We start from the raw sequence: 15,514 nt of genomic DNA, 5'->3' as shown, positions 1-15,514 counted from the left end.
GACATGAGCTAGATGGGACCACTCCAAGAGTCAGATGCTTGGTCTCTCTCAAAGAGGTAGGGGGTTTCTATTGTGATGTATCTCATTTGATTGTTACATTTTAAATATAATTCTAAAATATTTTCATATAAATTTTTATTTTTGAGCGTAGATTTACATTACAAAAAAAATTCATGTAATATTTAGCCCTACACCAAGGCCTAGCTCAAGGGGTAGTGCTTGGCCCCTATGCCATAAAGCATGAGGGATAGTTGGGACCACTCAAGAGTCAAATCCCTAGACTCGCTCAAAGAGGTAGGTGGTTTTTCTCGTGCTTTGTCCCGTTCATTATGACATTTTGAATATACTTTTTAATTGTTCTTATTTAATATTTCACAATCAAGAAATACATTTATTTTTAAGCAGTAAAATAAATAAATAAATAAATATTTTTGCATAGATTTAAATGAAAATAAAGATTAATGTAACATTTAGTCTGTGGACACAGGAACTAGATTGGACCACTCCAAGAGTCAAATCCCTAGACTCTCTCAAAGAGGGAGGTGGTTTTTGTCGTGTTACATCTTGTTCATCACATTTTGAATATAATTTTAGATTGTTATATTTTAAATTTTAATAATAATTTTCTTTCAGAGCAAGAAAAATAAAACATTTTGTTTTTGGCATAGATTTAAAATTAAGATTCATGTAATGTTTAGGACCACACCAAAAAAGATTCATGTAATGCTTAGCCCCCACACCCGAGCCTAACTCACAAGGTGCTTCAACTAGATGGGACCTATGCAAGAGTCAAATCCCTCGACTCTTTCGAAGAGGGAGGTGGTTTTTGTCATGTTGTGTCTCATTCATTATTATATTTAGAATATAATTATAAATTTTTTAATTTTTAATTTTTAATTAAATATAATTTTCTTTTTTACTAAAAAAAGAAACAAATAAATATTCATGTAAGGTGTTGCCCAAAGTTTTAGGATGTTGTAAAAAAAAAGAGAAAAAACTTACCCTTAAATAAATCTTGCATCTTGGTTTACCATTTGGCTTAGTTTGTGGGTTTTTATTTTCAGATGAAAAACCTATCAATATTTTTTAAATTCATACAGTTTTTCCTACAAGCAACAACATGGAAGATTTGTGTAAGCATATGCTAATAGTGAACGAAGAAAAGGGTTGTTAACCATATTCTTTGAGTGCAATTTTTACAGCATATAAATAGCTTGCAAGAGAGAGAGAGATGCATAGCATGATTGAAAGCACAAACTAGCTACAGAATTCAAGGAGAAGATTTTAGATTGCATAAAGGCAATGATTGAAGAGGAGGCTCTCAACTGTGAGCTAGCCAATATGGCTGATTAGCAGTCAAATCCATTTATTTGGATTGATTCCATAATTGGCAATGCATCTACATGGTTTACAGAGTTGAGTGATAAAGATCCATTGTTTGTCAGCCATATTAGTGAAACAAAGATGAAGGATTGGGATGGAATATGGTCTAATCACAAAGATGTTGTACTTTGATTAGACAAGAAGCACAATAGGATTGAGATCTAGGAGAAGAAAGCATCCTTTCTAGATATGGAATTGCAAAGAAATGTGCTCAGCATTTGGTGGAGGAAGGCACTACAATTCTTGAGAGGCATGGTGCGTGGAGGTACCCCACAATTCTTGAGAGGCACAATGCATGAAGGTACCCCACAAAGATTACACCATCAAGCTAGTCATGTACAAAATATGAATTATCTTTGCACTCTCACAGAGAAAGAGCTCTTTCAAGGAGAGAAGATTATGTTTGGAGGATATGGGACTGTGTACAAGAGTTTTTTTGATAGGTTTCTTGAGTTTCATTCAACATAGGTGTTATGTTGGCAAGCAATACAAGGGAAAAATTTGTACACATGGATGAGAAGCACAAAGAGAATCGGCAATACAAACAGTTCATCCAATTCTCACGAGAGTTACTGCAACAACCTGCAAAGAGCCCATATTAAACATCACACCATATTTCAATGGTGGGAGCTTGTCTAATTTTTTTCTCCAACTGCCCAAATATCACTGAGCCGAGAAAGGAATTTAGGAAATTGAAAAAGTTATGGGACAAGAATTTAAAGGATTAGCATTCAGAGATTCAAGAACACAAGTGCGAACATGCTTGAAAACACCGGCTTGCACAAGAATTGCAAAATTGGGCAAGAAGAGGAGATATAATCCATAACATTATATGCATGCTCTAATTTTGGTCTTGTCTTTGTTGATTTGTGGAATCTTTGTTGTCCTTGCCACATTATATGCATGCTTGAATCTTGGTCTTGTCTTTGTTGATTCCACATTATATGCATGCTTGAATCTTGGTGCTGCATTGTGGAATCTTTGTTGTCCTTGCCTACCTACTGCAACCTGATTAGCTGCCATGGGTGGGGCTTGATTTTGGATGTGTTGAATGTGTGGTGGGACTCATCCTCTATAACTTGGATTGTACTAGCATCCCTCTTTTTCATGGTTGTCCTTCCCACAAAAGTCACAATGAACTTTGGGTGGGGATGGGGGTGGCTTCAAACTCTACAACTGGTCCTTGATCATTTGCTCCAACTTGGAGTGTTGTCCTGACAACTTGTCTGATTTCTTCTTAGTCTTTGACTTTTCTTTGCTTTTGGACTGCTTGTCCTTTTTCTTTTTCTTAGTGTGTTCTTCCTCTTCATTGTCTTCATCAGATGTTTCAGATTCTTCTTCCTCACTATCCTCTTCCTCTCCATCAGTATCGGTTTCTGTCTTAGAGTCTATGTCAGAGTCAGAATGTCTCTTTTTCTTTTGCTTTTTGGCCTTTGACTTAGTGCAAAGTCTTCTTTCTACCCTTTGGGCTACTTCAACCATGTTGTTGAAGTCATTAGCACCACCAAGCTGATCTCTACCAGCTACTATAGTTCTTAATTCTTTGTTTAATCCTTTGCAAAAGTAATCTCCCAATTGCTCCTGAGTTGATTGCTAGGCTGCAATGAGTCTTCTATTCAAATTTCGAAACATCTGAGGATAAGCCTCCACTAAGAGATCTTTCTTACTCATGTTCCGAAGCTTCTTGAGGATATCTTCTTGTGTTTTTTCTTTTCTAAAATGACTTGAAAATGCAGTTTTTAAGTCATCATACATGGCAAAATAAGCTACTCCATACTGCATAAACCAATTCATTGTAACTAGGTGCTATGTGATGTTCCATTTGGGAGGTGGATGCTCTCTCTTGACCTGTGTTGGAAGTGGAAGCTTCTGCATGAGAGGGTTGTGCATCGTATACGAACATGTCTGCATCCCTCACTGAAACCAGCGTCGTCAAGAGAAAGTCTTCCATTGTTTGGTCTTCGGTACCTAGAACCCCAAGATCTTTGACACTTGTGTCAACATTGAACCCTGATAGGACTCCAAGTGCCTCATGCTCTCATAGTCCAAAAAGAACCTCTATGTCATGGAGGAATACGTACTCTTCTCCATCGATGATGAGGGGGGACAAGGACCATAATTTTGAGTCTAGGTCAGTGGTCTCCGATGCAGATTCTTGCTCTACTGGGGGCTCTTGAAGTAGGTTCAATGCTTGAGTTGCTTCCATCTCCTCTGTTGGATCGTCAAGAATCTCTTCCATGTACATATCTGAGTCTAGTCTAGGGATGACCAGATCAGCAGTTCTACTAGAGGGGGTGCTAGACGATGAGGCTTCTTCCTATAAATTTCCTTCTTGGAGAAGGAAGATGAATGTTATCTCCCATGAAAGGAATTTGGTGCCTGTATTTCCTGTGATCCCTATGTCTAGGATGTCTTGAACTTCGACTGTCCTAAACCCTTCATCTGTAAGGTTGTCACAAAAGTGGGCCAAGCGCTTTACAAACTTGGGTTCCTCTACGAATAGATACTTTATGTAATCTATGGGAACCCATCTCTTTGAAGAGTGGCCAAGTGTATAAGCAAAATTTGAGAAATTATCTTGCATGTAAAGGATGAGATCTGAGAAGTCATCCTTGGCTCGCATATATGTGCCTAGGACATCTAAAGTCCTATCAAACACCAAAAATAGCTCTTCCTCACGATCTACAAATGCAATTTGTGAGATGGTCATGGAACATAGTTCCAGCTGAAGCTATGGCAAATAGCAGGCTGATAGAGGGAGTAACTTTTGAGGACGGGAGTTTCTATGGCTCTCTAAACGTGAAAGTGAGAATGTGATGTAAAAAGGGCTCTTACCCCTTAATATATATCAAAACCTTACAAATTAAAATTAATCATAAAATTTCCAAATTTTTTGAAAAACATTTACCATGAGCTGAAAGGAGAAAACGTTAAAAGAAATAACATTTTAATTTAATTGTCCATCATCTTTTGAAGCAATAACTAGGAATTGACAAACAAAAAATTAAATGCTACACTAGTCAAACACATTGTTAGCAATCTTCAAAGTTGCAGGAGGAATGAAATTGGCACTATGCATGCACTTCTCCACACGGTGGCTGATCAAGGGCTGATCTTACCACCATTTAAGGTAAAGTAGAAGGACTCTGACATGTTGTCCTCCATGACCAATAGGTGATCTCGCACGTCCCTTAGAGTCCATTGCGATGTGACATTCACATTCTTGACATCTCCCTCTTCAACATCAATAGACAAATTTACCCCCGTATTGTCTTCATCATTAGAGTCTAGGGGAAGCCACCGGCCATTTGTTTTCTTCCAGCGCCTGTACTGAAAAGCTAAATACAACATTTGGCATGACAAATGGTATCTAATAAGCATATTGTCTTTACACGCATGACATTGAAACAAATCACCCTTTTGGTTGCCTGACCTAGTTCCCCAATTCATCCCAAGTAAATCTTCAAGAGCATTTTCATCTACACGCTTGCAGGACCACGAGAGGACCACATAGTTTTTGTTCTATGCATACGCATATTCTAAAATAAAGAAGCAAAAATGTATAGAGGCATAAACCAAGATAACCTTGCCCATTTGGATCCAAATGTAAACTTCACGGCCATGCCCACATCCTTTGCAATCTTGTCCTTGTATGATTGCAATGTCCTTGAGTCCACATTGCTGCAATCCATGTCTTGAAGTTGTGGTGGTGCAATGGTTTGTAGACTGCCATAGCTTGATGATGTCGTTGGAGTGATGTATGTTGCATTATACCAATACACATTTTTCATTCGCAAGGAGGCCAACTTCTCCCCGGCATGCATTTGCTTAAATCCTCATGAATTGCAGGTGAACTTGCCTATGAATGATTCAGTTGGTTCCACTCCTCGAAGTCCGAAGGAAAAACATCTGCCACCATGAATAAGAGCTCTTGGAAACCAAACACAAAAATTCCAAATGGACTCATTACACTTACAGGTGAAAAAGGTACATAGATAGAAAGGCTCACAGTGTGATGGTATCCTAGATTGATTGAATGATGGAGGAAGCCACATATCTTTTCCCATGTAAACATGTTGCACTTTTGTGAGCCATCCTTTCTTCCCAAACTTGAACTTCAAGATGTGCCCCTTCCACTCATGCAAGATGTCACCTCTCATGGTCTTGGGAAGCTTATGTGGACCTTTGGCTAATCCTTTCATCACTATTCAGTCATTTAAGTTGTAGGTGCAAGGGATCCACTCATCCAATGCATTTCTGGTGTTGTGGAAGACACAAGAGGTCACAGCATTGCATGGTCTTGTAGCCTTGCTCCTCACCATGCTTGCAGAGGTTGCAACAGCAAGAATGGGACTCCTACACAGGGCAATGCAGCTCCAATAGAGGCACAAAAGAGGGAGAAGCAGAGGGATAGAGCAGCAGCCAACAGAGGCACAGGAGAGGGATAGACCAGTTCCGACAGAGGCACAAAAGAGGGAGAAGGAGAGGGACAGAGCAGCAGCAACAATAGAGGCACAAGAGAGGGAGAAGGAGAGGGACTTAGCAGCTCCAATAGAGGCACAGGAGAGGGAGAGGAGAGGAGAGAGAGAGAGAGAGAGGAGCTATAGCAAGTAGTCCAGAGCAGGAGGGAGCAGAGAAAGAGGGGGAAGAGGGAAAATGCATGGGATTTGGTTCAAATGGAGTGATTTGGTAGGATGGACCAGAACAGTGGGGGGCAAAGGCCCTAGAAAGAGGGAGGAGAGAAGCAAAATTCACCAGAAGGGCCCTACCATCCCATTGAAGGCAAATTTGTGCTCATGTGGGGGAGGTGCACCTGGTAGGAGGGTCAAACATGGGTTAAGAGGGGGGGGATGGTTTGGGTGGTCCCTAGTGTAAGGGGAGCAACCAATAAGGGCTCTCTACAGGCCTGCCCACCCTCCACCTCAACATACCATTGCCCCACACCTTCTAGCACTCTCATTGTTGGTATACCTCAAATCACTCTGTAATCCCTTGAAATTAGGAAACACTAATTGGAGGCCCTTTTGAGACCCCAAATCTCCCCTAATGGATCACATTAGTGACCTAAAAAATCCACCTGTGAACTAAATAAATGTATCAGGTTAGTATACAGCAATTTGTTGATGCTGGCAATCATAACCGGTGGGGTAATAGACCATATACCAATGGGATGATTATTTACACTGGTAGTCAATGTCTTAATATTGATGGTACTTATCGTTATATCTACGGTGTTGAGCTTCTCCAGGTACCAATTTTGATTAGCTTTTCCATTTGTTTTTTGTGTATAGAAAGCCTGTGAGAGCCATTAATGCTCTTCATTTAGCAAGATTGTAGTCTATAGCTCCTACACCTATTGTGTTGGGGTAAGGTGCACCCATGGAGTCATGAGTAGTATGAGAAAGAGAGTGTTCATTGTGGTAGCTGAAGTGGTTGATAGATTGTTCCAATATCTAGCATATTGGGGTAAGAGTCAACCACAGCCATAAGGTAATGAATGCAAAGGGGACTATGAGAGGTACCAAATTTTCAAGAGGTTCTTTTTGCACAATATTTAGATTGGAATCATGCCTTTATGTTCATGTGACATACCAATTGTATTTGGGGAGATTGTCTTGATATGAGTTTATGCTTTTTCCAAAGCATGCAGCCTTTAAGTGTGGAGACGAGAAATAGTACTAGAAACACACGGAGAGAATGAGCTTCAAGTAGGAGGCAAGGTATTGTAGCTTAAGATGATAGCATAGAGACCTCACATGATGCTGTGCACAATGTGGTTGGTGAGACTATGGTTGAAGTTTTCAATGCTAATTGCTATGGCTTTGGGGTGCAAGTAGCTTCTTATTAGTTAAGAGATAAACTAGAGTCAAGTGGAAAAAGGCGAAAGAGAACATTTTGCTAAGTTATAAGCAATAGCTCCAACATCACATCTATTGCCATTGCAATAGGAGCCTAGAATTTAACCATATAAGTTTCCATAAGTAGTGAGGCTACTTAGGCATGTCTCAGTAGTGTTGGTGTAAGCTTCCCTCAATCGAGGAATCAAGAAACACCAACATCTCGACACATAACTACAGCTAATAGAGGAGGTGGAAATCAGACCATTGGGCAACCATCAATTGTAGAGAGCATTCAAAACTTGGAGGTTGTCACGACAAATTTATGGTTTAAATTGTATTAGGTTAGTTGATGAAATGTATTAAAATAGAAGTTAGGCTAGGTAGGTATAATGGTAGAGAGCCATCGATTATGTATTTGACTATTTGATTCTTACATAAATATGAACACTCACACATGCTAGGTCCTAGGGGGTACCCACTCCTTGAGGTTCGAAAGGAAAACATCTGCCACCATGAATAAGAGCTCTTTGCATCGGTTCATTTGAATGGTAGGCATTCATGAGTCATAGGCTAAGGATAGTGAAATGGGTACATGGGCCGTGGATCCCAAAGGCCACTATTGAAAGGGTGATACCCTTTCATGTCACACATTCATTCTCCAATCCCTTGCATTCTCTCAATCTCTCCCTTCAATTTTGAATGTAGAGGAGTCCATAGAAAAAGTACATGTGTCTCACACACATGGGCACTTTCCCCCATTGGAAGGCCAGTGCAACTTCATAAATAGTTTTGGTTCTTTTATCTTTTTGTGACAAGTGGTATCAGAGCAGTGGTTCTCTGCTTGTGGAGCCCAATCCATGGAAGAGAAGGAAAAAATAAATCATATAAGGAGTTGCATGATATCAAGCGACTGCCTGTGGAGCCCAATCCATGGAAGAGAAGGAAAAAACAAGGTGGGGTTCCCACAAGGGCCCTGCTTGGCTTAGAGTGTCTTCCGAAAGTTTTTGTCTCCTTAGAAAGTAATGGATTTGCAATGCTTGGCCCACCCTTTTTTTTTTAATGCATAGATTTCTAGCAATAATTTATTCAATGTATGCAAAAACTATGGAGTGGCCAGTCCAATAAGCATGCGATATTTCCATGTGTATTTCTTCTGCCTTCAAGTCACTCCAAATTTGATCCAAATGTGAACCGTAGATAGTCGTGGTCTTGTGGAGGTTTAGTTGGAGCCCTAAGATTTGTATGAGAGCTTGCAAGTTTGTGGATGCAAGCAATGTTTTTCCCATGTCAATGTTAATGTCTCCTAAAAGTATTTTCAAAATGAGTTGTCTCTTCTGTTGATCATTATGACTTTATGAAGATATGTCAAGAACATGTTATATCTTTGAGAAGGTGGCCTGTATATATTGAAGATTTGGTAAATTTTGTCTTAAATTGTTGTCTTGATGGATGTGATTTCTTTTGCCTACTCCATGTATGTCTGAACAGTATGTATTAGCAAGTTTTCTTAGATAAGTGTGAATTGTCCTGTGTGTGAGAAATTCTCAATTGCAATGAATCCTCATGATGTTAGTTGCTTTTGATGTCTTGCCTTTGTCTCTTGAAGACAAATGACACAGCATTCCATCATCTTTGTGGTACCTTCGATGTCCGCAATGTATTTTGCTAGCGACCTTGTGTTTAGTGACCCCAATGAAACTCTTTTGTTTTGTCTTTGTTGGTGGTGGGAGTTTTCTATCGTTACCCAAGTTGCATTTGTTTTGAGTCTACGCATCTCATCTTGTACATCTCTATCAACGTGGAAGTTTTCATTTGTAAGTGGTTCTAGCAAGTACAACCTTTCAATGTCTTTTACTCAGGAAAGTGCCGTGTATGCTAGCCTATCTCATCGTACTCCCCTTGGTGAGAAAGCGAGTCTTTCCAATGTTAGCCCTTGTGCTCGGTGTATTGTTCTTGTAGGTGTTGCCTATGTAGGAAATTGTTCTCGAGTGAGGATGCTTGTTTTTGAAGGTCCTATTTGCACCTCTTTCACAATTCTAAAAATAGGAGTCCATTGTTTTGCAATGTTGTTTTCATAGGCATCGATGTTGTGCTGGTGTGTTCACATGCCGGACTTCCACCATTTTCGGTGTCATCCACGATGTTTGTAGGAAGACTTTCCATGTCATTATCATCATAGTACTAGTAGTTTAACTTCTCTTTGTTGATGCATATTATATTTTCATTTGCGTAGTAGGCTTCTTTCCAAGTCCCATGGGCTCTCAATTGCTCGTTCTCATCATCTTTGAAAGGGCAGTAAAAAGAAGAAGTTGCTTACAATAGTGATTGTCAGGGTCTTTAAATTTGTTGAGCTTGACAAACCTCAAGATTTTTGGTTTCTTTCTTTTATTGGAAGTATTGTTCTCATGGTTGTATTCGGCGGCGAAGGTTGCCAAACGTAAGTCATCCATGTTTCGCTGATCGATATATTTGTCGATGATATTTTGACAAGAAATGTTAGTCATGGATTCATTGTTCAGTGCCTGAAGTTTGTCTTTGCACTTCACAATGAATGCTCTTTTCCCCTTCTCATTTGTGTTTAAAAATTGGAAGTCCCTACTGGATTTGTGCAATGGTAGTGAGAGAGTTATGAACGGTGCAAGCTGTGCACTCATTTGCTAGGCGTGTAGAGAATTATTCCCCATTTTCCTTAATCTCTCTTGCGTGGGGTTATTCTCTTGCAAGCATGTTTTCAATGTGTCGCACATCGATTGCGTGAGTGTGGTGTCCATTTTTGTGATGTATGAGGTGCAATACAATGTAGCAGCATATGGGTCCAAGATGAATTGTATGTCCATGTTAGATTGCCAGAGGAAGCTAATCTTTTTGTTGAAAGCATTGGTGAAGATGTCCTTTGGCTCACGTTTTAAAAATAACATTGGTTTTAATATTGAAGCTCTTAGGGATAGGATGTATGTTTGTATGTCTATTTGTAGACTGTCCAACCATTGTGGGAACTTAACATCTTCTATGGTTTCAATTCTTTGAATCCCTTGCTGAATTTGAATACATGCCTCTTGGAATTTATCCCTATCTCCACACTCAAGTGGAGTTAGTATCATTGTTGCATGCATTGGGGGCTTGGGATAGTGGAATCTGCAAATTTTGCGCTGACCCTTTGTACATGTTTTTGTACGTTTGTGAGTTTGTATTTCGGTCATTTTTTCACTAAGGAGTTTTTTGTCACATGTGATATGGTCATCTATGAAGGCTTCTACTATTGTATTGTCGTGCTTGCTCAACCCACAAAATCCCATGTTCGTGTTGGGGCTACCTCTACTTTGGAACTCTATGACAAAGAAGTAATCAACTACACTACCTACTATTGATGTGTCCGTACGCAAGAGGTGGATCATATTTTGTAACTTGTGCATGTAATATCGGGCGCATAGAGACAGGCTTTGTCGAATAAGTTGCATGATGTTTGAGTCTTGGAGTGTTGCACTTTGTGCTAGAGTCTGCACACTATATTTTGTTTTGAGGGCACTCACTAAGGGTTCCCACATTCGTTCTACACAAAAGAAAGTGAGAAAGAAACATGATGGCCCTAATTGATGCATTATTGTAAACGTTTCTTTGCGTAGTCTTTCTTTGTGATCGGGTGATGTTTGAAGGTTTTCAAAGTCTCTATATCCTATCCGTGACTTCATTAATTGTTCGATGTTCGTGTTATTTTTTACATCTTTTGCACAAAGCAATTTATTTTTTAGCATTCCTTATCTTAAGCATACCCATATGGATTGCATCACTTGATGGATCATAACCTTTATAGCTTTAAAAAAAAGATTTGTAATATTATGAGCAAATTTCAATGACTTGTGCATTATTTCCCATTTCACTATGTTAAAATATGTTAGCTTGTGATTGTGAACTATGTTCTAGGGAAACCAAAATATAGGGATAGGAAATTCAACTCTTCATTGTGCTCGTCTTTGAAAACACCCAATGGTTTTTGATTCTCTAAAGGGGCCACATAAATCAATTGTGTTTCAAAATCTATGATTTCCTCTGTGCTAACTAAGTTGTGTATCAATGTGTCAGTTTTTATGTCATCTTCTTCCATGGTGCTTTCATTATTTGTGGGGTCCTCTTCAAAGGAATGTAATGGGGATCGACTTGGGGAGAGCATATTTTCCTACCAATCATTGTTCACAACAACATTGTTAGCTCTATATAATGGTGTTGTGACAAGCATTTTCAATGCTTTCATGAGAGTGTAAGGCCTAACCTTGCCTATTGCAAATGTTGATTTGTATTGCAACTCCTTTTGATTCCAACAATGGCAGCATGATCATCATCCACAAAGCATGGCAAAACTTGTTGTATTTTCTTTGTATCTGCTAGTACATTGACAATACCTCCACTTATTGCCATTTGGCCCTGTTAAAAGTCATCTCCCTAATTTGCATGAAGGCAAGCCTTGGCGCCACCAGACATTCCTCCACATCATTGAGGACACACACATCAGGCAAAGGTGTGTTCTGTGATATATTTAATAGAGTAAAAGACTTAGGGAGAACACTTTTTTTATAGCCTTGTTGCATTCAAGAGAAATCCTATGGCCTTTTTTTTCAAATATGACACTCGCATCTTTTCTTTATTCTTTTACCCAATCAAATGTTGCATTGTTGAGATACATGCTTTGTTTCTTAAAAAACATTCTTTCACATGAAAAGCAATCTTGCGATGGTGTGTCTTTGATGTTGTTTATATTTTTTTTAACTTGTCGTGAGCAACATCTGAACATTTGAGCGAAATTCGAGGGGGTATGTTGGTATCAATAGAAATTCTTTTTCTATGCTTTTCTAGAATGACTGTGGGTAGTGAAGAAATTTCTTTTGTGGAGAGTTGTGCATCTTTATTGCATTCAGCTTCCGTGGGTGTGCTTAATTTTTGAGATCTTGCTTTTGATGGTTGATGTCGAAATATTGTAGAGGGGAAACATTTGTCGCATGCGCTCTTTAATGTTCGTGTTTTTGGTTTCCCTTTCTTCAAGCACCATGCTTTGTAGGCATTCCTCCATGCATGCAGACCAACGCTTACGTTTTTTTTCTTGCCGAAGAACCTTGCATGGATAAATGGTCATATTCGGTTCTTGAATCGACATCTGCATAGTTAAAGTTTTGTGATTCCAATTATCAAATTCATAGACTTTGTAGATTTGATCGGTGTTTCCAACAAACGGCTCTAGTTTGAATGCATATTTTTTCACTCACGGTGACTAATGTTGACAATGCGAATGAGTCAAATGGGTTGAGCGTGAACCCTTCATGTTGTATGCAGTAAAGATACCCTTCAAAGTCTCCAACTCCTGGATATAGAGTCTCAAACAATACATAGATGAAGCCGTTCTTCCATTCAAAGAAGCTTTGTTTTCCCCCTTCCATTAGATCTTTCACTTCATCGCATATGCAAGCTTTCAAAGAGTGTGTGGACACGTGAAAATTAAGAAAATATGATATATAGATTAAAACACAATTATTGTTTGGATATCTTGCAACAAATTCGATGTCAAGAGGGTTATTAGTGTTAATGTCTATATTTTCCATACCTTTGATTGGTCAAGAATGCAAGGAAACTATTTTAATAGATCTGTACAAACTAATAGCGAACGCAAAATTTTATTAATGATACAAGATTTCATTGCAAGCCTCTAACTCTGAAAATACAAACTCCACAGAAGTCTTTATTATACTGAGCAAACCATTTATACAAAGTACTTCTTGATGAGCACATCTCTTACTACATGAAGAGAAGTAGACTTTTGGTCAAGGCAAGGACGCGCCTCACTTCAGATCCTCATCAGTGGGGGCAATAAAACTAGTAACACAACCAAAGTTGTTTGTAAGAAAATGGCTTGAATCTACTTTCTTGCTGAACAAGTACGATTTCAGCAATGACGTATTTCAATGAAGCAAGTTTGCAAAAGGTCGGGAAAGCCTCAAATCCTTATCAACAATTGTGTCTTTCAAAGTGACATCAATGAGTGCTCCTTCGGCACTTGTTATGAGGGCTTTTACTTCAGGTATTTTGATAAGAGATGATGCTTTATCATAGGACAAACAGAAGACATTATCTCCATCTCTTAATACCTTGTTTCCCTTGCATATGGCACATGCACTCTCGTAAAGGGCTGAGTTAACACCCGTTACTATCAACGTTCCAATCACCTGCAAAGTTTGTAACTCGTCTTAGCAGGAGTTTTGAGATCAAAGTCAAAAAATCTACATTGTTTACTTTGATAATGAGGGAGTGGACCTAGTTGCCGTATCCAATGTGTTGGATGTGTGTGGTGAAGACATGCAAGAGATAGGCTGGGAGCGATTGGTCTTTGATGGGGGCACAACTATGGTGATGTCAAGCACATTTAACAAAATAGGTAGGGTGTTTTTCTTGCATCCAATATTGTGCAATATGAACTTTGCCTCTCCAAAAACTTTGAATTTCTCCACGATTTTGACAAAGTCAAAATGTCGGTTGCTCCAAAAAGTGCACTGTCGAAATGCAATTGAAAGCGCAGCGCATAAGTTTTTGATTTGGGCCAAAGAAGTGAAGAGAGTCATACACAAGAAGAATTTGTTGGGATAAGTGTGATCAAGGGCTTGCTCTATGGTGCATGTGTGCATCTAGGGGAGTCACATGTGTGTTTGTGTGTGTTGTAAAGGCACATCAAGTGCTATGATGTGTCTAGTGTGTGACCTAAGTGATGATGTAAGCCAAAGGCCCCCACATGGGAGGTTCCTTTGATTTAGGCCAGTCCCACTGATGTAGGGACTGATTCCCACTGATGTAGGGGCTGATTGCCACTTATGTAGGGAAGGTGCTACCTTCTCCCCCTTTCTATAAGAGAGAGTCACCTCTCTCACAATCTACATAAAGAACTACATTTTGGTTTCATCTTGTGCTCCCACTCCTCTTCCAAGATGCATCTATTCTATCCCATGGGATTCTACACTTGGTATCAAAGCTTTAGGTTCTAGATCTAGCCTAGCCTAGCATTAGATGCTCTCTCTAACATAAACTACTAGTTTTTCAAAGCTTCTTCATCATCTCCATTTTCCTCTTTCTTCCCCAAATCTGTGAGAGCTCAGTTCTCCCATTATACGCAACCATTGTTCAAATCCTCTGAGCTATAGACTCCTCGTGTATGGGCAACCTTCCAGCTATAAGCAATTAAAGAGATATTACTTGTACGCGCAATGCCGACACAAACTTCACTCATCGATGTATCGCGTAATGTCGCCTCTGTGGTTACCCATTTGCAAAATCCTCTGAGCTCGAGTTGGGCGACACTACAGGCAATCTGCTGATGAAGTCTGAGCCCATTTGGTCAAGTTTTGGAGGTGCAACAGACAAAAGACCAATCGACTTTACCAAGCTCGGCTATGGCGACCTGGCGCAACATTGCGCGCTTCCTTGGTGGAGGACCTTCTCTGTATAAGGCCTTTCTTCTTGCATAAAAATCCCTTTGAATAGAGCTATGAGCTATGAGAATTGCACCCTCCAATCTACTTTGGTCTCTGTTGACAAAATTCTACATATTTTGGTCAAAGGGTGTTGAGCAATCACCATAAGTTTGGGGCTTTCATTATTTACTGCAGACTTTATTGCTTTGATTGTACTTGAGTAGTAGAACTCAGTCATGGAGCTCATAAGTGTCCTTATACTTTACATTTAGAATTATGACTATGTGATTCTCTTTTGATGAGTACTTGAATTGTAAAGATGACTAAACCCAAGCAAGTAGAGAAGTTTGATGGAACTAGTTTCCATACTTGGTAAACAAAAGCCAAGTTTATGGAGATATGCTATGTTGTGAATGGAAAGGAAAAGAAGTCTACAAAAGAAGAAGCTAATTGGTTGATCAAAGACAAGAAGGCTCTTGCTATCATTGCTTTGGGATTAAGTGGCTCATACATTCACCACATTGATGGCTTTGAAATTTCACATGAAGTTTGGGATTATCTTCTCACAGTATTGTTGAGAGTTCATGCTCAACATCATGTGATCATGTGTGCATAGCACCATCACGTGATCATATGTGCATAGCACTAACCTTATAGAGTGCTATAAAGGAAAGGGTTAGATCCCCTAACCCTAACCCTAAAAGGGTTTGTATATATTCTATTTTTTCAACTAATTCTAGTGTACAGTTAGTCATTTGTGGTGTGCTCTCTAGCTGTGCCCTCTCTCCTCATCTCCACTCTTCTCCTCTCCCCTCTTCATATTTTGTCATGGTATCAGAGCTCCCT

This window comes from Dipteris shenzhenensis, chromosome 26, assembly GCF_047967505.1.
Source record: "Dipteris shenzhenensis isolate YYH24624 ecotype China chromosome 26, Dip_SZ_1.0, whole genome shotgun sequence".
Classification (NCBI taxonomy): domain Eukaryota; kingdom Viridiplantae; phylum Streptophyta; class Polypodiopsida; order Gleicheniales; family Dipteridaceae; genus Dipteris; species Dipteris shenzhenensis.
The sequence above is the reverse complement of the archived record's forward strand: the minus strand, read 5'-3'. Positions refer to the sequence as shown.